Raw genomic sequence first — 22009 nt, 5'->3', positions numbered from 1 at the left:
GCGTCGCGGGCCTTCCGGCGTCACGCGCGGGCGCCGCCAAGGTCGGGAGCCGAGGAGCCTGCGCGGGAAGGTGTGTGCGCGTGGCGCGGGGGGGCGCCTCTGGGTGCGCAGGTGCCGGCCCCGGGGGCGCGCTCCCCGGCGGCGCTTCGTGACGGGCAGACCCCCCCACCTTCAGAGCCCGAGAAAGGGGCCCCCGCGAGGTTAAAGCTGTGCCCCGCGGGACGGGCGCCGCCCTGGAGGCGCAGGGGGTTTGCCCCCGGTGTCTCCGGGTTCCCGCCCTGGCGCGCGGCCGGGCCTGCGCCCTAGTCCTCTGTGCTCTGCCGGGGCCGGTGTCCCCCGGGGGCGCTGCTGCTGACTAATGTTTTCCTTTAAGTAGATTCTGAGACTTGTTTAAAGGGGCTTTTACAGCTCAACAGCGAAAAGATAACCCGATTAAACAGTGGACAAAGAACTTGGATGTATATTCCCCAAAGAGACCAGAGGGTCAGTATCCCTGTGAGAAATGCAGAACGTTCCAGGTCAATAGGGAGAGTCAAACTGAACACGGTGAAATACCTATTTGTATTTTCTTTGACTGTTAAATCTAAAAAGTGATTAAATAAAAGTTAATGGACAATTCCAAGTTCCAGTTGGAACGTGGAGCAATGGAATGGTGGTCCCCTTGCTCGTGGGAATGCTTTTAAAATAGGAAGGCCGTTTTGGAAAACAGTTTGGCGTTTCCTCAAAAAGTTATACATAGAAAGAAAAAAAATTACATATAAAATTACTGCATTCTGACCCAGCAGTTTTACTCCTAAATATATAGTGAGAGAACTAAAAGCCGATGTTCGAACAAAAACCTGTATGGTGACTGTGCACACAGTAGCATTACTTTTTTTAGCAGCATTATTTTAATAGCCAAAAAGTGAAAACAATGAAAATGTCCATCCATGGGCAAGAGTTAAACCAATGTGTTATTTCCAGACAACGGACTGTCATTTGGTCATAAGAGAAGAATGAAATACTGATGCATGCTCCAACAAGGACGAAGCTTGAAAACATGTTAAGTGAAAGAAAAGAAAAAGTCCCCCAGGTCCACATCCATGATTCCATTTATGTGAAATGCCCATGCTAGTTAACTATGGAGACAGAAAAGTACATTAGTGGTTGGTTTAGATTGGGAGGAATGAAAAGATGTGAGGGTGATAACTGAAGGGTATGAGATTTTATTTTGCACTGGTGAGATGGAATTAGGAATTACCTAATTCCTAATTACCTAATTAATACCTAATTCTGGAATTAGGTATTAGTGATAGTTACACAGCACTGTGAATATATTAAACAGTGAATTGAAACTTCACTTCATGCACATTTATCTCAAAGGAAACCGTTCTTATGGGAAATTCATCTATATTTACCTCATATGCAAAATGATAGTTTTTTCAAAAGAGTTGTAAAATATAAACACTAACATGTTGGGCCTCCCTGGTGGCACCGGGGTTAAAGTCTCAGAGCTATCAAGCTATCACTAGCCACTGCAGCATGAGTTACATCCCCCACCAGGGAGCTGACCCACATGGCGCAGCAGACCTCTCCCATCTCTCCCTCTGCTCCCCTCAGCAATGTATTTCAGTCAATCTCCCCACTCTGTCTCTGGTGAATCCTCTCACCCTCTGCACCTCTGGCCTACACCCCAGTTCTTATATGCATAAATAAATAAAAATAAATCTTCAAAAAAACCAAGAATATTAACATGTTGCCAGGCAGATAATTGAGATAGTGCCCTTAAAAATACAAACTAAAACAAGGTTATTAAATTCTGGTAAGATAAAGTTCCCTACAAAAGTCTCTTTGTAGGCTTTACATATAAGGCCCTGTTCTCCATTCTTTAACAGGATAAAATAGTAAGTATTAGAAACAAAATAGCACTAAATGAGACCTTGACATGGGCCTCTCAGGTGGCGCAGCGGTTGAGCGCTGGGTTGCGAAGCTGCCCGCAGCCTCTGCGGCGCCGGTTCGATCCCCGGCTGCTCCCCGGCCACCGGAGGAGGGTCCCACATGGCGCGCAGACTTCTCCTGCCGCCCGCTGCTCCCCTCAGCAGTGTACTTCGGTCCTTCTGCCTGCTCTGCTCCCCGCTCTGGCTCTGGTGAATTCTCTCACACTCCCTCGCTTCTGACTGTACCCAGTGCATGTATAAACAAACAAACAAACAAATAAATAAATAAATAAAAATGCCTCTATAAAAAAAAAAATGAGACCTTGACATAATGAAAGGGATTAAAATGTCCAAAAGACTCCACTTCATTCAGTGATACTTAATGCATATTTTTGTACTATCTAAAATCATCTCCCATAAATAGGTCTCACCCTTGGGGAAATAATGAAATAATCTACGTTATCTACTAGTAGTATCTTGTTGGGGCTGTCACTTAAGCAGCAGAATTTATCAAACCTCTAATTAAGTGGCAGGCAATGTGGTATAGCAGTGGAAAAAAATCCCTAAGTCTCCTCCCACCTCCTTTCCTAGAACTTATATTTTAACAGAGAAAAAAAAAGGCAATACAGAAAATATGTGTAACATTTCTGTGATGATAAGTATTGTGGAGAACAACAGCAAGGCGGGGGCTGGAGAGTGCTGAGAGAAGGAGAGGCGCGCCTGTTTTGTGCTAGGTGACCAGGGAAGGCCTCACTGGCGAGGTGACAAAGCAGAGCGTGAAGGGAAGGAGAGAGCAAGCCATTTGGATTCTGGGAGACCATTGCAGGCTGAGGCAGGAGCATGCTCAGCAGGACCTAGGAAGAACCAGGAAGCCAGTGTGGCTGGAAGGAGTGGATGAGGGTGCCAGAGGTAGAAGGTGAGCTGGACGTGTGCATCTTACAGGCCTACGTTTTACAAATGACTGATGTGACTTCCATGGCTGCTGTGTGACGTCTAGGGCAGGGCTGGAAGCAGCAGGCTATTGCAGTGGCCCAAGTGAGGGAAGTGATGACTCCAAGTAGAATAGAGTATTGGGGTGGGTGTGGTGAGAATTGTCCAATTCCGGTGTGTTTCGAAGAATGACCTGTCATTGCTGAGGGACTGGAATTGCGTTCCAAAAGAAGGTAAAGAACAGGGAGTTTGAGGACCCGGCCTGACAGATCTCCTGGTTAGGGCGCCGCTGTTCTGCTGCGCTGCATACTCAAGAATGGGCTGAAAGGCTGCTAAGGAAGTAAAAATGGAAACATTTGCTCCTTAGAGTGCTGGTTTGTTTGTTGCTTTCTAATTTCTAACTGGCAATTACGGTTATACTAAAGTGACCTCTAAGTAAACAAGCAGTGATTACATTTGGTAATTCGTATCAGCTACAGGAACCTAAACTAGGAACTCAGTGGTACTTGTTCCCAGGAACCCAGATATCTGCTTTACCCTAAGAGCTGCTATCCTTGCCTTTTCTTAAGTCCAAGTGTTGATTAGTAAGTTCCACTGTACTGCCACGCCCCTGCCCAGCCCTCCATCTGCTCGCCTGCAGAAGTCAGGACTGTGAACCACTTCTGCCTTTTAGTTCATGTGATTTCCTCCATGTCTTTACATAACATGCTTGTAAGTGCAATTTCTGGCTTTCTCTATTGTAGCTATCATCTACAGACCCTGTTAAAGTACTTGAGGTTTAGCCTGTTTACATCCCCACCCTCCTGCTTCCCCTTCCCTCTCCTCCTGGTGTAGTAGCAACCTCATGCAGTTCCTCCATGTTAACTCTATCTGTGTGGATTAAGTGATACATGAAACATCCTCCTCTGTCCTGTATAGATGGCATCTCTTGATTGCCCACCCTGTAAGATGAGAGTTTTGTCCGCACTCCTGGCCTTTCCTTTACCTTTCCTCCCTTCTTTGTACCTTCGGTTCTGTTTTGTTAAAAGAGGATCCACTGGCAGGCTGGATTCCCGTGGGGATGGGGATGTACCTGCAAGAAGCGATGCTCCTACAGCTGCTTCTCACCCAAGAAGCCACTGAACGTTCCATCTCCCCCAGAAAAGCTTTTGGGATCTCATTGGGAAGTGAGAGGTGGATGTGTCTACCATCCTATAAATGAAGTGATAGCCTTGGAACCTATGAACTCTTGACCCAACAGACCTTTGGCCCATCGGTGTTAACAACTAGACGGAAAAACTATCAGCTTTGGCCGTGCCCTAAAGAAGCTGAGGTTTGTTTGCTTTTCCCATGTCTTTTCAAGCCAAGGGCTGTAAAAACTGCTTCAGTAATGTAACTCCTGTGAGAGCTCTCCGAGGGAATTAGTGACATCCCAGTGAATTCTCAAAAGAGTGTACCTGAGACGTATTGGCCAGCCTGAACTGCATGTGGATAGGCAACCTGACTTCTAAGCAACTCACCCACTTTGGAAGGAACTGTGTCTTGGCTGCGACTGAGGCGACAGCGGGGGAGGAAGGTAATGAGCTGAGTAGCGGGACTCCCCTGCCACCTAGTGGTCGCTCTTTCGGAACCACCGCAGTTCTTATAGCGCACGGGCAGCAGAAAAGGAGCTAAGTTAGCAGGGGAAACATCCCCCAAATTTCCTGACCTGGGGCGCCTTCCATTCGCTCCCGTGCTAGAAAGGGATGCTAGTGAGCCTCTTGTAAGTAGCCAAAGATAAAAAAGGTACTCATGGGATGAGCCTCTGGGAGCTGCTCCCTCTGCGTAGCAGAATTAACCGAGCCCTGACAAAGGGAGAGGGTTACAGGTCAACATGGATGCGTCCAGATCTCTAGCCTGAGGTGGCAGCTCCAGAGGGAAGAGGGGACTGCGACACTTGAGCAGAGGGGACACGGGGAAGCCACCGTGGGGTAGGAACTGCAGTCATGGTCCCCGCAGCAGCAGCATTGGTCCAGAGGCAAAGCAGAATCAGAAGCCAGGTGGGCAGGACGATGGTGACTGAGTCACCTAGTCTCAGGGTCATTGGTCAGCAGGGGCCAGGGAGCCCATGGTCTTAGGGCTGCATCCTGCTCGATTTCGGGCACTCTAACCAGGAGGCTAGATTCAGTCAGTAACGTTCACCGAGCACATGCTCTACCCTGCCTCACCTGCATTATCTCCTAATGGGCAGATCGTGCTATCAGTCCTCTTCTGCCAGTGACAAAATTGAAACTGACTAGCCCAGTCACAGAGCTAATACTAATGAGACTTGGGGCCAAGATTCCAACCAAGGGTTGACTCGAGAGTCCAGGCTCTTAACTCCTTTGCTCTCCCGCTACCCTCAGGGAGAGGAGACATGGAGTTCAATCCCTCTCACTCTGCTCTTCCTCATATTGAGAGATGACTGTGAATGAGAACTCAGTGGTGGGTAAGATCTGGCCCTAGATCTGCCATCTACTTGCAGAGGGATAGTTAACCTCCTAGGAATGAATTTTTCTTTATTGTAAAATGGGGATAAAACAGTGACTTCCATAGGTTGCGATGAAGTTTCGTGGATAATAAATGGTTTCTAGCATGTAGCAAATGAGGTAGGAGGATTGCTTACAGAGATGGTTGTCAACAGTCCTCATCATTGCAAGTGCTACTAGTTCTTGCAACAAGAGGTGGAATATGTTTCCCTTCCCCTGGAATCTGAGCTGGGTTTGTGACCTACTTTGACAATTCAGTCATGTGGCAGATGTGGTGTTGGCCAGTTTCAAGCTGAGGTCTTCCAGGAGGCCTGGCTCCTACTACTTCTGCTCTCCTGAGCCACTCATGCCACTCTGTATGGAAGCCCAGCCTGGACTTGTCAAGAGACTACCGGGAGAAAGGGCACCAGAGAACTGGAGTCCCGGCTGAGCCCACCATCGGAATGCAGATCCGGAGTGAGCTGAGCGGGCCCACAGCTGACCTGCCAGCCCACACAGTCAGAATTAATCGGTTGTTAAACCTGGCTGGGAGAAAAGATGGTTAATATACGCTGGTGAACATTGCTTGTGACAAATGACTTATCTTTTCATTAAAACAGAATATTGCTGGGTATCTACTCAGACTTTTGAGCACTTCAGATCACCATATACATTTGACATAATAAAGAAGCATATTTCTTCAAACATTTATCATTTAGTCTTTTCATGAAATTGGCTATAGTGGGAACTTCCAAAGCCTTTCTGTTAGAGGATGGAGGCATGGACACAGACATATCCTTTTACTCTAGCATCTCAAAGCCCTGAGACAGACACTTTAACCTTTGTCTCCCTTACATCCCAAGGGGTTAAGCGTCAGCACTATGAAGCTGTCCGCAGCTACTGCAGTAAGAGTTCGATCCCCCACCAGGGAGCTACCCACATGGCGCAGCAGACTTCTTCTGACTCGCCTGCTGCTCCCCTCAGCAGTGGATTTCAGTCAAACTGCCTGTTCTGCTCCCCACTCTGTCTCTGGTGAGTCCTCTCACCCCCACACCTCAGAAACTGGCCGGTACTCCAGCTCTTGTATGCGTAAATAAATCTTAAAAAAAAAAAAATCTTCCATACTAAAGTGCAGGCTTGAACAAGGAGGTTTTTCATTGCTACAGAACATTCTTTGCTGAAACCAGGGCCTGCCACACAGAAGGTGGACAACAAATGCATGCTCAATGAATTAATAATGCATGCAAAGCACTTAGAGCCCTGTCTGCACAGAGTAGATGACAATCAATAAATACAATGTGTGACAGCTCAGCACTGTAACACGTGAGCTCATTCACATTTAAAATGTTCTATTATTTTTACTCTTTCTCCCTTTTCTTTCCACTTGTTGTCCATTCTTCTTCTTCTTCTTTCTCTGTCATTGTATCTTCTCTCCAGTCCTTAACTGGGGCTTGCCAGGGACCTTCATAGATGTTTTTCCCCTTTCCTCAGAGGACAGGCAGAGTAAAAGGTTTTAGAGCTTTGTCTTGGGTGAAATGTAACGATCATGTTTCATAGCTGACCTAGAGCTGTACAGAAAATTCTGCTATTGAGGCAAACCCAATTCTGCCACTGAATATTTTAACCAGGGACCTGGATTATGGACAACAATAAGCTTATTAAGCCTAATGAGTGCCTGACTGTACATGTTCCCAGTGTCTGTTGGTGAGTAACCATGCTCCTTTTGGCAGTAGAAATGTGAGCAGAACCCAGTAAGACTGCTTTAGCCAAGTTTCTCTTCTCCCTTTTCTCCACAAGGGAATGGAAATGTACTACGACTCGGTGGACCAGTTCTTTCTCAGGCTGGTAACATTACGGAATCCCTGTTGTAATGCAAGTTGAGCTGGTGGAAATCTGAGTCCCATGCCCGCTCCTCATAAGCTGTTTGTCCAGGTAAATCCCATACATTTTAATATCAGGACATCCCATGTCTCAATGGGTGTTTATTCAGAAGTAACTTTGGGCCTATCAGCAGAACCGGTTCTATAGAGGTCTCCATTTTCCGGGATATCACACGCCTAAGATCTGGCTCCTCTTTCCTGATAGCCTTTCAGATCCAATTCAGAGCTTCATGATGCTGCAGGCTGGTGACTGGGCAGCTGGGCAAGCTCAAAACAGTATTGTTACAATTCTGAGCATGGCATTCAGGTTTAGACTAGTGGGTAGCTCAGACTCCTCAGCCCTGTTCAAGTTTAGTAATAGTCCAATGTCTGTTCTCCAGTCATGTAGGACCATGTTTTGGAAACAGAGTTAGGAGAACAAAGGGTAAGTCTGTGAGCCTCCTGGCACCTTTTCTCAAAATTACTTTCAGCCAGGCTCCTCTTCTTCCTTCAGATGCCTGCTCACCTTCTAGACAGTGCTTTTCCAGGCATGTTTACTTGTTCATCAACCTCATAAACCAACCTAAACTCAGGGCAGGGGCATTTTGAGACATGCAGGCTATTGGTTCTCAGACATGCTAACTGTGTTGGTCTAAAAGACCCCTTCTAGTGGGAAAAGAATTTGATGATAACAGTGAATTAGAAAGGAAAAACCATCAACCCCAAACTACACTGTCATGACATATATGCTGCTCGAACAAAATGATCAAAAACAGAAAAACGGCAATATTTAACATTTGAAAAATAACACATGTAAGAAAGGACTATATTTGAAACTCAAGATACTGTGAAGTCCAAAAAAAAAAAAAAAAAACAGCCAAAATAAGTATAAATAAAAATAAACCAAAAAAAATATTCCTCTCGAAAACTGTGGAAATTCCAGCAATCTGCATTGTCCTATGTGCAGCAGGAAATTTGCATCATTGCCAAACTTTCTGAGGCAGCCAAAATTTTCAACAGCTGAAACACTGCACCTTTTTTTTGGTGAATGTAAAATTTTAATTATACTTAATAATTAACAAAGGAAGCTGCTGAGTACTTAGTCATATGTAAAATGAAGGTCTCTGCCCTCACCTGGCATTCACTTCTTGCCCAAGAGAGAACTTGCATGTTTTTCTCTCCTCACAGTTCATCAGTGAGGCTCCAGGGGCCTCCCTGTGCTTGGAAACTGTGTAGTTAAATGAGCAGGACAGCCTCTTTTCTGAGCCTTTTCTTGACTTCTGTTTCTGAACCTGCAATTCTCTTCCAAGTCTTTGAGTAATAATCTGATTTCTACATTAAAATGATCCCTCTGCTGGTGGAAGTGTAATGGAGAAAACCAGTTCAGGGAGTACTTGGCAGCAGGTTCAAAGTCTTAGAGATACGCATCCCTGTTGGCCTGGCAGTTCCACTCCTGAAGAAATAATTATGAATATGAACAAAGGTGCACGTTCAAAGATGTTTTTTTGTAGTATGTCTTTTATATTAGGAAATTAAAAAAACCCTAAAGGTGCCAGCAATAGGTGATCGATGAAACAAATGATGGTATTTTCATCTGATAGAATACCATGTTTCCCTTCTGGGTGATGATAGTGAGAAGACTTACTGACATAGAAAATCATTCACTACATTACTATGTTAATTTTAAAAAGTAAGTCACATAAAGTATATGTAATGTAAACCTAACACATAATAGAAAGCATCTACAGATGTATGTTTATTCATAGAAAATGGCTGGGAGTATACCGAATACTGTGTTCACGGTGATCGTCTTTTTGCAATAGTAAGGACTTTTCTCAAATGCCTACAATAAACATACATTACTTCTGTAATAAGAAAAAATATTTAAATATTCTTGAAATGGAGATCACTTTGGCAGCAGTAGTTAGAAGAATCGGAATGAGGGCGATGAGATAAGAGGTTCCTGCAGTAGTTCAGCAAAAACAATGCAAGCGAGAGCCAAGACGACAGGCTTGTGGACCGAGCAGGGAAAGCAGATTGAAGACTCCTCAGTAGTCCTGTGAGAACGATAAACACACCCCATCCCTTCAAGTCAGTAATAAAATAGATTTTTAAAAGAGTCAACAATAGTCATCCATTTATAGTTTAAGGAACTCAGAACCTGCGTGGTGGTCGGGATTTGGTTTCTGGCTAAGTTAATGGTGGGCCCGTTGGCCAAGAAAGAGAGTATGAGAGGACTGGATCGCGGAAGGAGGGAATTAATTCGGTTTTGGACAAAGGAAGCTCGAGGGCTTATGGGCCGTGCCCCGAGCTGGAGTCTGTCTGGTCTTGTCAGTAAATACAGACTGAGACACCATCATGGCCCAGACCAGGGCGGTGGCTCAAGTTGCCTACGGCCAGCCCAGGGAGCGAGGGGCTAGGCAGGGACCCCGGGAGCAGCAGCCCCTCTGGGCAGGGGGAGGAGGGGGTCCCTGAGAAGGTGGAGGAGTGAGAGCCCGCTCGCTCATGATGGGCTGACCCAGGTCCACAGCTGGCAGGAGCGCCCAGCTGAGCAGGTTCGAGCGGCCTTCCTCTCAGTTCACTGCCAAACCTGGCAGCGCGCGGCTCCGCAGGCGCAGGAGCTGCGAGGGGAAGGGAGTGAGCGGACCCTGGAGTTTCTTCTGCTCCTCATGGAGCCCTGGCCGATGTCCAGGGTCCAGTGCTGGACCTGCCAGTCCCTGCTGGCCGCAGGCACCTCGCCGTGCGCCCTCTCTTCTCCCGGCCTCTTTGCACCGGCCTCCGCAAGGCATGCCGTGCTGGGCGCTCCGAAAGCCGCCAGAGGGGCTCAGAGGAAACAGGAAGTCAAGGAGGAGAGAATTTCAAGGAAGGAATGAACAATATCAGATGACAGGTCACATAATGTCAGTGCCGAGGAGTCGCCACCACAGCCGGCAGGTTAGGCTGGATGCTGTCCGTCCAGGGGATGCCCAGGCAAGGTGCCCCCGGAAGCCACTGGCATTCTCAGGAAATCCCGTCAAAATCCTTAGTTTAGTTCTTCCTGACTTTTAACTTAGCCTTCAGCAGAAGCTGCTACCATCAGCAAAGGGTAAATAAAGCTTGTTCTTAGACTCTCAAGAGGTTTGTCACAGGTCACAGGGGCCCTCGAGTGTGGCTCTGTGGATGTAAGGAGGCCTGGTTTTGGCTCACGAACTGGTGGGTACAAGCGTGACATTTATAGCCATATTCCCGGCCCTGATTACGAGTCCGGTCTGTTTTCCTAGGAGACTACTCGCAAGTGATCCTTTCAGACTGGTGTGTGGGCAGGGCAGGGTTTCCACACATGGCCAGAGCCACAGCCCTTCTGCGTGGAGCCAGTGCGTCTGTGGTCTCTCGCTGTCCTCACTTTCCTTGTGTCGTCACCAGCCTCCCCTGGCCATGGATTGCCAAGCTGCCCTGATGTCAGCCAGGGAGTCGCCAGCCCCCTGTTGGCGCCCATCTGCGTGCCTCCTGCTGCCGATCTCTCCTACTGACAGCATCCGCCCCTCACCCCCAATCCCTAGCGCCTGTGTCCTTGCAGGTCCTTACGTAGATGAGAAACGTGTTCCTCCTCCTGAGCAGAGCTCTGGGATCCTAGTGACACTTCTCTTCTTTATGCTCCAGGGAGTGTGGGTTCTAGCACAGAATTACAATTCCCAGGTTTCTGAAGCAAGGTGCGTCATGGCCAACAGTTCTCAGACTCTTCTGGAAGGGATGAGGTAGCTCCATTCTCGGATCTGTTGGGCCATCTCCTTTGGGCCCCAAGCTAAAGCATGTAAACATCCCTGTCGTTTCACATCTGTTGTTGTTGATGATTCGGTTTTCTATCTGCTTTGCTCTGAAGCGCGAGGGGAGAGAAGACAGAGGGAAGTCATGAGCTCTTGCGAGGAATAGTGCCAGATACGAATCTATAAATAAAATAGATTGAGCTGGCGAGAATGTGGTGGAGATGCAGGAGATGTGAAGGCAGGGCTTATCACACGGGCAGGATCTCCCCAAAAGTGAGGGCTCAGCGTTCCTGGGGTGTTTGTGTTTGGCTCTTTACCTCCCATCAGCACAATTGGGTTCCTGACCTGCTTATGCCTCATGCCCTGTTGAGTGTGTTTTCATTGTTGCCTCGGAAAGAGCCCTCAGGATCATTCATATAACTCACGCGGCTGTCCTCCCCCTGCCTGGCAGGATCTTGTCTCACGGGCTCCTCTTTCACTGGGATGTGAAGAGAGTTATGCTCATTGATAAGAGCAAGCTAGAGGGTCTGTAAGTCTTCATGCATAAGCTCTTAGGGGGTCTGGAAGCTGGGCCTGCCCTGCTCTTTGGGCTTTGTCTGTAATGAGGTTGCAAATGAACAGCCCCTGGATCAGAATAAAATTTGTTTTATTTGGTCCTTTTAGGGTTTGGGGTTTGTTGCCAACATTTAAAAATTGGGATATTTCCATATCCAGGCTTGCTATTTCTCTTTGAAACAGGAAGGTCTGAGGGCACTGGGCCTGTTTGCCCTCCTGGAAACAGTTGGCCGATGACTAGGGGAGCTCTGCCCTTTAATGGAGATGAGCTCGCCAGGTGGCTGCAGACCCCACCTGCACACACTGATGTAGGTCACCGTAGTGTCACTGGGAATTAATCAGACTGTAATATAGTCAAGAAAGCATTTATTCGAGCATAGGGATCATTCCAGAATCTGGATCTACAACTGAGGGGTAATTCTGAGTTTCGTTTCACTGAGCGCAGGGAAAGGAACTTTTCAAGGGAAGTGGTCTGAGCTTGGGTTGCCTTTGAAACTTTTTGGTTAGTTCTTAAGTAGCTTGTCTCTTTTTGATTGGTTGACAAGGGTTCAGACAGAGGCTGAAGTATGAGATCAGTTTCTTTCCTGGTTCTTGACCAACAGGGAACTGCTGGGTTCGGCCGCCTCTAGACTCACCATGGCAGTTTCAGACCCGTTGATCTGTTGATTTCCAGTCAGCTCCACAACAGGCACCTGAGCCTGTGTCTTCTGCTCTGTGGGAAGGATGTGCAGGGGAGGAAAACCCTTTTCCTGCTACCCTTCTAGTGCACTCACTGGGTTCATGAATGAACTTATGAAAGACAGAATAACACGAGAAAAATAGCTTTAACCACATATTTATGTAGGGGAGGTTCACAGAGAAAAGAGAGTGTCCTGAGGACTGAAGCTCATGTACCTCTAGACAAGACAACGGAAAGGGGTTTGGGGCTTTAGGTAGAGGAGGCAAGGTGTGGGGTGGGGAGGGAAGGAGCAGTGAGTGTGGTGTGGCTTGTTCGGGTGTTTTGTTATGCAGACATGGGCCTCTCAGGTAATAAAAATTGCCTCTTCCTGGTACAGAGACTCTTTTATAAATGGAAATTTCCTTTGTAAGTGTAATTTTATTTTATAAAAAGGGAAACTTAAACACTATTTTTAGGCAGCTAATGGGAGGGTAAGGAGCTTTTCCTGTGTCTGCTGGTTCTCAATTGCCTTTAGTTCAAAATTAATCCATGTGTCAAAGAGGTGCATATTGGGAAGATACGCCCCAGTCCCTTTCTGAAGGAAAATAGCACTTATTTAGTGTCCTCTGAGCATGAACCACTGTACCTTGCAACTTGTACATATGACCTCATTTGATTTTCCTAAACACCTGGTAGGATTTGGGCTCCATGTTATTATTCACGATAACCAAGACAGGGTTTAATGCCCACCAGCAGACTACTAGATAAAGAGATTGTGGTATATGCACTGAATGGAATACTACTCAGCTCCTAAAAATGATGAAATAATGTCTCTTGGGAGAAAGTGAATGGGTCTTAATGCGATTTATGTTGAATGAAATATGTCAGAAAGTGAAAGACTGTTACTGGATGGCTTTAGACTCAGACTCTTTAACAGAGAGTCTTAGATTCTGAACAATATAGTGGTTATGAAACCAGGTAGAACCAGGGACCCCAAACTGTTAAGCAGTCCATCCTAAGAATTCAACTACCCACGGGCATAAAGGCAAATAAAGCAGACTCTTAGTGTGCACAAATATCTTTAATTGGCGAGAAGTTCAAAGGGCCTAGAGAGAGAGAGTGAGAAAGAGAAAAGTAAGGATTTCAAATATCAGATTTGTGGGTCTTCCTGGTGGCACAGGCGGTTAGTCTCTGCACTATGAAGCTATTGGCAGCCACTGCAGCATGAGTTCGATCCCCGGCCAGGGAGCTGACCCACATGGCGCAGCAGACCTCTCCTGCTTCCCCGCTGCTCCCCTCAGCAGTGTATTTTGGTCAGTCTGCCTGTTCTGTTCCCCATTCTGTCTCTGGTGAATCCTCTCACCCCTCCGCACCTCTGGCCTGTACCCCAGCTCTGGTATGCATAAATAAAATAAATCTTAAACAAAAAAATAACAGATTTGTGATAAAGCTCTGAAATCACCCATTCCCTCATGGGCAAATGTCCAGCCATACAGGCTGGGCCCAGAGTGATGTGGCTGACACCTGGAAGCTGGCCAAAAGTCCAAGGTAGTCCAAGGCAGGGAACCACAAGCAAGGGTTTAGGCAGATCCCAGAGAGCTGGGGTGAAGGAGAGACCCGAAACTCCAAATGTACCGTGTAATTCAACATGAGGTGAAGATGACTGCCACCATCATCCTTGAGAAGCTCTCCTGCCAAAGTGACCACACGTGCCTCCCTTTCCTCTTGTTCTGCCTCAACATACAGCTTTGTCTTGCTCCTTCTTCCCAGCAGCCTCCTGCTGGAAGTCTAGTTTGTGACATGCTGGGAGTTGTAATCCAGGGTGGCTGGGCTTGGCAGCATGGATGTGGTGATGGGTAAAATGGCCCCTGTTGTTGCAGCAAGGGCAATGCCCCTTCCCTTGTAACAGCTGCCAGAGGGTATGCTGGGGGGAGGGAAGAACAATAGAGGAGGGGATAGGGTATTTGCCCTGGAGCTTGGGTGAAGGGTGAGCGAGGCATGCACACATATGGGGGTGTGTAGTGGTACTCCCCAAATTATATAGTCATGTCAGTGACTGCCAAATCAATAAAATTTGAGAAGGGAAAAATCCTCTAAGAACGGAATAAAAAGATTTGGGCTCCAGTGCTACAGAGACCATATGGGACCTTTGTTGGGACTCAGGACAGACCCCTAATATGGCACACGGGCATCCTGAATATCACGAACGGGAAAGCTTGAGAATATGAGAGAAGCAGGAGGGTCACTCTGGCTTCCCTCTTGCCCTTCTCCATGACATAGTTCGTAACATCCTCACGGCACCCAGAGGAAAGAGGCTTCCTTATTGCTGCAGACAAAGGGGGCCCACGAAGACTCCTAATGACAGTCCTTGGTAGTGTCCCCCAGTTTACTCCTGTTGACCAGATAATCACTGCTGTAAAGTGAACTCAAATTTTAGTAGAAGACAAATTTGTTATAGATGATACACAGATCCAAACCGAGAACTCAGTGCGGGAGACCAACACCAGATTTCTCTCCCTCATGATCACCATCATCATCACCATTATTTAACCAGCATCATCACCATTATCATATATATCAGATTTCTCTGAGAGGAAGTTCCCATCCCAGGACAGCTGGCAGTTTTGGGCCTCAGGTTATGCAGGTGATTTGTATGTACAGAGGAATACATTGTTTTTTCTCGTGGACAGCCAATAGAAACAGACAGTTCATCAAAGAGGATATCCAGAGGGCAGACAGACATGTGAAAATTGTTCGTCATCACTCCCAATAAAGAAATGTACACTCATGGGAATGGAACTTACTAAGTGGCTGTGACCAGCATGGAAGGCAACTCGGGTGTACTCGAAAAAACAAAAAACGGAAATGCCGTTGATGCAGCAATACCGTTCTTGGTCGACTGTCCAAACAACGTGAAAACATCCATGCATCATGTGCGCACAGCACGTGCACACATCAGGGCATGTATTCCTCAGTGTTCACAGCAGCTTTGCTAGAACAGCTGGGGCATGGGAGCAGCCTCACTGCCCTCAGTTAGAGGGTTGCATCAAGAAGGTGTAGAATATCCACGCAATGGAATGCTCTCCGGCCATAGGAAAAGATGAAACTTAGCCATTATCAACAGAGTGATGGGCGTTTGAGGGAATTATGTGTGGTGGAGGAGTGAGAATAGTAACAACAAATACAGAAGAGTTCCACAGGAGATGATTCAATGCAAAATTGTTTCAAAAGCTCATAGACATCAGGCGATCCCACAAAGGCACTGAGGTTAAGAGGAAGGGGGGTCGGGAAAGGGGCAGGGAAGTCTAAGGGGTGGTGGTGTTTGGGGTGGGGAGAATAATCAATAAGACTGTAAGAACAAGCCTGGTGAAAAGGAATCTGAGCCAGGACTTGGGGGAGAGGGCCTGGCCTTTAACCCTTGGGGTAAATAAGTGAAGTTACAAACTATCTAGAAAGCAATTAAAAAAGAATGCATTGTTTTAGCATGGAGAGAGGGCCTCCAGCTAATTCCTAGCATTATCTTTTTTTAAAAAAAAGATTTATTTATTTATGCATACAAGAACTGGGGTGTAGACCAGAGGTGCAGGGGGTGAGAGGATTCACCAGAGACAGAGTGGGGAGCAGAACAGGCAGACTGACGAAATACACTGCTGAGGGGAGCAGCGGGCGAGGCAGGAGGCCATGTGGGTAGCTCCCTGGCTGGCCGGGGATCAAACGCCGTGCTCAACCCCCTGTGCCACCAGGGAGGCCGCTAACTCCTAACATTTTCAATTAACTAAGGGAGGTTACTTTCTCTAACAGTTACTTCATCCTTGAGGGACAAACACTAGTCATAACCTCAGACCATCCCTCAATCTCACAGAGCTAATTCAGCCAGAGCTGTCTCAGCTTTGGAGGTTGGTTTTGAGTCCCTTATCCTAAAGCTGCCCGGGCAGACATGAGGGTGCTGCCAGGCTGTTTTCTCCCATTCTGAAACTTGCACACGCGACAGGCGCTCAGGCTTTCTTTGGCTATTCCTTTGTTTCCTGGCCCAGAGTTCTTCACAACGAACAAAATCATTGTTCTGCTGACTCCAGCCTTTTGAAGTGGCCCTGGCAGGGTGGAGGTTGGCATTTTTCTGCAGAGCAAAAAGGAAATGGAGACTTTCCTTTTGTTAGTCCACTCTGCACTTACTCACACTCACTTCTGCCATTCCTCCACGACTGTCCACTCCTCATCAGGCCTGACATACACACCCTCGGGCCCGCCGCTTTGGGGCTGCCAGTCTTCTGGGGAGCTCCTCTGTCACATAAAACTTAGATTAAATAAATGTGTCTCCTTTTCGCCTGTTAACCTGTCTTTGTCAGTTTAACTTTTGCACCTGGTCAGCCACTCTCCAAGGGCCAAGGAAGCCCTTTTCCTCTCCTGCACCTGCTTCTCTGTCCACGGGCATTGTGCCCAGAGCTTAGTATAGTGAAGCCACATGGCAGGAGTGCAGAAGTGTGGAGTGCGCACATGAGGCACAGCAAACGAATGAGGCACTTTTATTCTGTTTTTATAGAGGAGCAAGTCCACGGCCCTGACTAGTTAAGTAAGTGGCCCAATCATACAGCCCACAGGGGTGATGCCTGGCGTTCAGTGTGGGGCTGTGTGGCTCCAGAGTGTGAAGGCAAAGGGAAGACCTTGGGTCATTTTAGGGTGACATACATGGTAGGCATCTTGTAAGCACTGCTGACTTGCTTGACTGTTCAAATATATTTTCGTGAGTATAAGCACTCAAAAAATTGCACTCTTGGGTTTTGAGCATGTGAAATCTGTTTGAAACCTCTTGGTGTCTGGGGCTTTAGGATTTCCTAATTCGGAGGCTCTGTACTAAGTAGGCGGTGCCAGTGCCATTGACCTGTACAGGAGACCAGAATGTTCCTGTTCACAGCTGACCTGTGCTCCAAAATGTGTGAAATTCCAAAGGTAACTCTCCCTGCACGTCTAAAGAGCTTCCGCTGGGGTTTTACCCTTCAACTACCTGTTGGGGCTTGATTGCCACCCCAGAGCCCAGAGTTGTGCTCTGGAATGAATGCGATTTAATACTTCTTTGTGCAGTGCATCAAGAGGGCCTAAGGCTGATTTAGGGAGCAGGCCTCTCAGAACAAAGCCCCCGTCAAAAAGGAAGGATTGGCCTGGCTGAGGGAGATGGGGAAACGGTGGAAGAGCGTACGCTTGTGGCTTAGTTTCCAACTCTGTTCTGATGGTTCCCAAGTTAATCTATCATTTTGAGATCTCTCATGCACGCCTCAGAATTCCAGAAGAGCTGCATGCTTCTTACAGACCTCTGTCTCCCATGACTCCAAGCAAAACTACAAAAAATGAAACTACTGTATCTTTTCCCCACAAGCCAGTCTTTCCTTCCAATTTTTCTGGCAGCAGCAATGTGTTCTTTCACTTACTAAGCTCCAACTTTTCAAGTTCCCTACTACTATTTTCTATTCAGAATTTACATGTGCGGGAACTTTTCCACAAAATGTTTCATATCCTTCCTCTTCTTCACCCCACCACTCCCACCCACATGCAAGACTATCACCTGGGACCTTGACGGCTAGAGAGCCTCCTCAGATTCACTCTGCTTCTAGACTCTTTCATCCCTGCACACCACTGCCAGAGTTATCTTCCTAAAATCCTGTTTCCGGGCCTCCCTGGTACGCAGGGGTTAAAGACAGAGTTCTCAGAGCTATCAAGTTATCTGCAGCAACTGAGCACGAGTTCGATACCTGGCCAGGGAGCTACCCACATGGTGCAGCAGACCTCTCCTGTCTCCCTGCTGCTCCCCTCAGCAGTGTGTCTCAGTAGATCTGCCTGTGCTGCTCCCCACTCTCTCTGATGAGTCCTCTCACCACCCCACACCTCTGGCCTACACCCTGGTTCTTGTATACATAAATAAATAAATCTTTCAAAAAATAAAACCATGTTTCCCCTTCCCAGGCCCCCAGCCTGTACTACCTTCGCAGGCTTGGAGAGGCTTTTCCTTAAGTGAGTTACGTGAAAATTTAATTTAAATGCATGGGAAATTAATTGGTGTTAAGTTAAAAACAGATTCTGTGATCAAATGCCAGGGAAATGCTAACTTGGCAAAATTATTCCTGTAGGATGATTCCTAGTGTTAACAGATTAATACACCTTATTATGAAGTGTTTTCTTTTTTTTTTATATTTAAGTGTAGTACTTTTTTCTATAGTCAGCATTCTTTTTTTTTAATTTTTATATTCCCCATACAATTGCAACCCCGATTTTGACCCAAATCCCTCCTTCCCACCCCCCAAGAGTGTCTCTGGTTCATAGTTGTTTGTTGATTTTGATTTTTTTCTTTCTTATAGTTATTCTTTTTCCTGGTCCATATTTAGGTTTTCTGGATTCCTGCAATGAGACCTTCCGGTATTTTTCTTTTTCTTTCTAACTTATTTCGCTGAGCATGATCCCTTCCAGCGCCATCCATGTTGCTGCAAATTGCATGGGTTTATCTTTTTTGATTGCTGAGTAATATTCCATTGTGTATATGGACCACATCTTCTTGATCCAGTCATCTATTTTGGGGCATTTGGGTTGTTTCCAGAGCTTAGCTATTGTAAATTGTGCTGCAATAAACATAGGGGTGCAGGTGCCCTTTTGAATTAATGTTTCTGCGTCCTTTGGGTAAATACCTAGGAGTGGAATTGCTGGATCATATGGAAGCTCTATCTTTAGTGGGTTGAGGAATCTCCACACAGCTCTCCATAGTGGTTGGACCAGTTTGCACTCCCACCAGCAGTGCAGGAGAGTTCCTTTCTCTCCACATCCTTATGAAGTATTTTCTAAGACTCAGACTCTATTTTTGATGGGATATTCCTCATTGGTCTGATCCTCAGGGACCATATTTTGGAAACTGTGGTCCACAGATTTATGTTACTAGTTCCTGTGATGGTTAATTTTGCATGTCAACTTGACTGGGCCGTGGGGTACCCAGATATTGGACCAGACATTATTCTGAATGTTTCTGTGAGGCAATATGTGATGAAATTAATGTTTCAATTGGTAGACTGGGTAGAGCAGTTTCCCCTCCTTAATGTGGGTGGGCCTCATCTAATCAGTTGATCAAAAAGTAGGTCAGAAAGACTCATCCTTCTGCAAGCAAGAATGCCTCTTGCCTGGCTGCCTTTGAACTGGGACATCAACTTTTTCCTGACATCAGACTTAAGCTGAAACACCAGCTCTGGAGCCTGCCAGCGTTTTTCTAGAACTGCAACGTCAGTTCTCCTGGGTTTCCAACTTGCAGGCTTAGTCTGCAGATCTCGGCAAGTGTGTCTCCAAACTGTGTGAGCCAATTCCGTTTAAGTGGCTCTTTTTTTTTTTTTTTTTTAATTTTTTTATAGAGGCATGCTTTATTTATTTGTTTGCTGGTTTGTTTGTTTGTTTTGTTTATACATGCACTGGGTACAGTCAGAAGCGCGGGAGGGCGAGAGAATTCACCAGAGCCAGAGCGGGGAGCAGAGCAGGCAGAAGGACCAAAGTACACTGCTGAGGGGAGCAGCGGGCGGCAGGAGGGGTCTGCGCGCCATGTGGGACCCTCCTCTGGTGGCCGGGGAGCAGCCGGGGATCGAACCGGCGCCGCAGAGGCCGCGCGCAGCTTCGCAACCCAGCGCTCAACCGCTGCGCCACCGGGGAGGCCCTAAGTGGCTCTTTTTATAAGCTCTCTCATATACCTGTGCCGCTCTACCTGCATCTGTACCTATGTATCTCCCGCTGGTTCCCTTTCTCCGGAGACCCCTGACTAATACATTCCTACCTGCTTCTGCAAGGCTGTTTAAAATCAGACTCTTTTCTGCCTGTTTGAGTTTATCTACTTCTATTTCCCAGCGCATACCTGCTGCTTCAGGTAAGTTTACTCATGATTTCTAATTAATGTTAATTTCTTGCAAAATTAACCTCTGACCTTTTCCAAACTGTTTCTCTTGCTTGTTCACACATGACCCTCCCTTTTCCTATGTGTTTGCATTCTACCCATCTTTCTCTCCGCCTCCTTCCCTTCTTCCCTTTCTGTTAAATACACATTCCAAAGAGAAGTCCTAAAAAGCATTGAATTGCATTTGTTCTGAGCATTATGCTCTGCAGAAGTGACTGGAATGCGAAGCCGCTGGAGTGTCAAGGAAGGAGGACTTGGAGGAAGTTCCCCTTATAAGAGAGTAGATAACAATTAAGCCTCTCTCCCTGTCTTCCCCAGGGCTTTCCCCCAGGGACATTTCCAGCTCCCTTTTCTCGGTTTCCTTGTTTTTCCAGGCCTGAGGGATTCCCACGGTCATAAAGCAGAGTCACTGGCGTTTGGAGTCCTGAGAACCTTGCTGCCCCTGAGGCCATTTAAGTCAGATGCCCTGGGGTGGACCTGGTGTCAGCGTCCTGTCAAGCTTTCCACGTGACTCCGGGCACAGCAGGCTTGGAGAACTAGTGTGGCGTCTTCCTGATCACAAGGCACGGAGCTCCCCTGTGGCCCTTTTGGTCTGTCACACAGCCTGGCTTCTTGTGATCTGTCTGATTAAAAATGGAAGCCTGTGGCTTGCCTGGTGATGCCCAGGGGATTGCCTTCTCCCTGAGAGGGAGGGCCAGTGTTGGTCCCGCGCGCGCCAGCGCCACCTGCAGGCTTGTCAGAGCAGACTGCTGGGCCCACCCCAGGGTGGGACTCAGTGGTGGTGGGGTGGCGTCCACGCATCTGCACGCACAACGCATTCTCAAGTGATGCCGAGGCTGGTAGCGGACGCACCTTGAGAACCGCCAACCCAGAGGACCTGGACTGAGGGAGCCCCAGCAGCTTTGGACCCTTGGGAGAGCCTAAGAGTGGACAGGGAAGTAAAAGACCCGCTGGAAACATCACTTCACCTGGAGCTTAGCAGTTAGTAGCCCAGACCCCAAATCCAGCCCATAGACGTGTTCTGTAGGTCACACGGCGCTTTCCATAAAGCAAAGTACTATTTAAAAAACCAGTAACTTACCCAATACACATTTACCTGCACACACACATGCACACACACACACACACACGCACACACAGACAAATCTTGATTTTTCAAGAAGTGCGTTGGCAGAAAGGAGCAGATGTTCCCACATGGCACTGGTAGGGTAAGGTAAAAGGTATCAGGCTTTTCTGCCCTCCCGCCATCAGGATAGATGAGGGAACCCTGTGATCCTGAATGCATGCCTGATGGCGGGCATCTGAAGTGGGTACACCTGTGCTAAGACTGTGCTTTTAAGGGCAGCGTCACGGGGACGCCAGGAGAAGCCGAGAAGCAGAAGAAGCCGAAAGAGAAGAAGCCCGAAGCAGAAGCAGAGAAGGCTGGAGAGCCCAGATAGAGTGAACACTTGCTGGGGGCTGGGAGGCCTGCCAGCCTCCCGGCCCCCCAGCACCCCTGCCTGCCATATGCCTGGTGAACCCCAATAAAAGACCTGCAAAAAACCACTGAGGACTCTGACTCCTCCTTTACCCGGTCTGCTGGATCAGAAAACCTGCTCTCTGGTCATTCCTGATTTTACAGCACTGTTTGACATTAACCCAGGAGAGGCGGCCCTGCTGTCCCGTGGAGTGCGCACCCACAAACCTTTCAGGTGAGTGCAGCTGTGTGAGTGAGCTCAGGCAGGATGGCAGAAAAACCACCCAGCAAAACCTTGCAGCAGTGGAAAGTGATGTACTGCTCCGGGAAGGGAGGCTCCGTGAGTCCACGGACACTTCATCAGATTGTCCGAGTGAGAATTCGAACCCAGGAAGCAGTCTGGCAGATTTCACTCTGTGAGAACTGTTCCAGCTGCCCCCCAACCCCCGCCCCAAGTTGGAGTTTAGTTTCTATCAGTAGGAAGAGTGAGTCACTGAGGTCAAAAATGTAATTACTCT

The 22009-nt window shown here is 47.5% G+C and overlaps 1 long non-coding RNA gene across 2 annotated transcripts; it reads left to right on the top strand.

Annotated features, from left to right (window-relative positions):
- The first annotated feature begins 17 nt into the window (after window positions 1-17).
- LOC119252426 (uncharacterized) lies at window positions 18-21603 on the top strand. 2 transcript variants are annotated; one of them, XR_005126811.2, is made up of 4 exons: window positions 18-70; window positions 4189-4401; window positions 7109-7243; window positions 20410-21603. It is a non-coding gene; the product is annotated as an uncharacterized LOC119252426 (long non-coding RNA). The 2 variants fall into 2 exon arrangements; XR_005126807.2 differs by lacking the exon at window positions 4189-4401 and having other exon boundaries at window positions 20410-21601.
- The last annotated feature ends 406 nt before the right edge of the window (window positions 21604-22009 follow it).

The sequence above is a fragment of the Talpa occidentalis genome, unplaced genomic scaffold (genome assembly GCF_014898055.3).
Source record: "Talpa occidentalis isolate TD23 unplaced genomic scaffold, MPIMG_talOcc4v2.1 talOcc4.10, whole genome shotgun sequence".
Taxonomy (NCBI): Eukaryota; Metazoa; Chordata; class Mammalia; order Eulipotyphla; family Talpidae; genus Talpa; species Talpa occidentalis.
The sequence above is the reverse complement of the archived record's forward strand: the minus strand, read 5'-3'. Positions and strand labels throughout refer to the sequence as shown.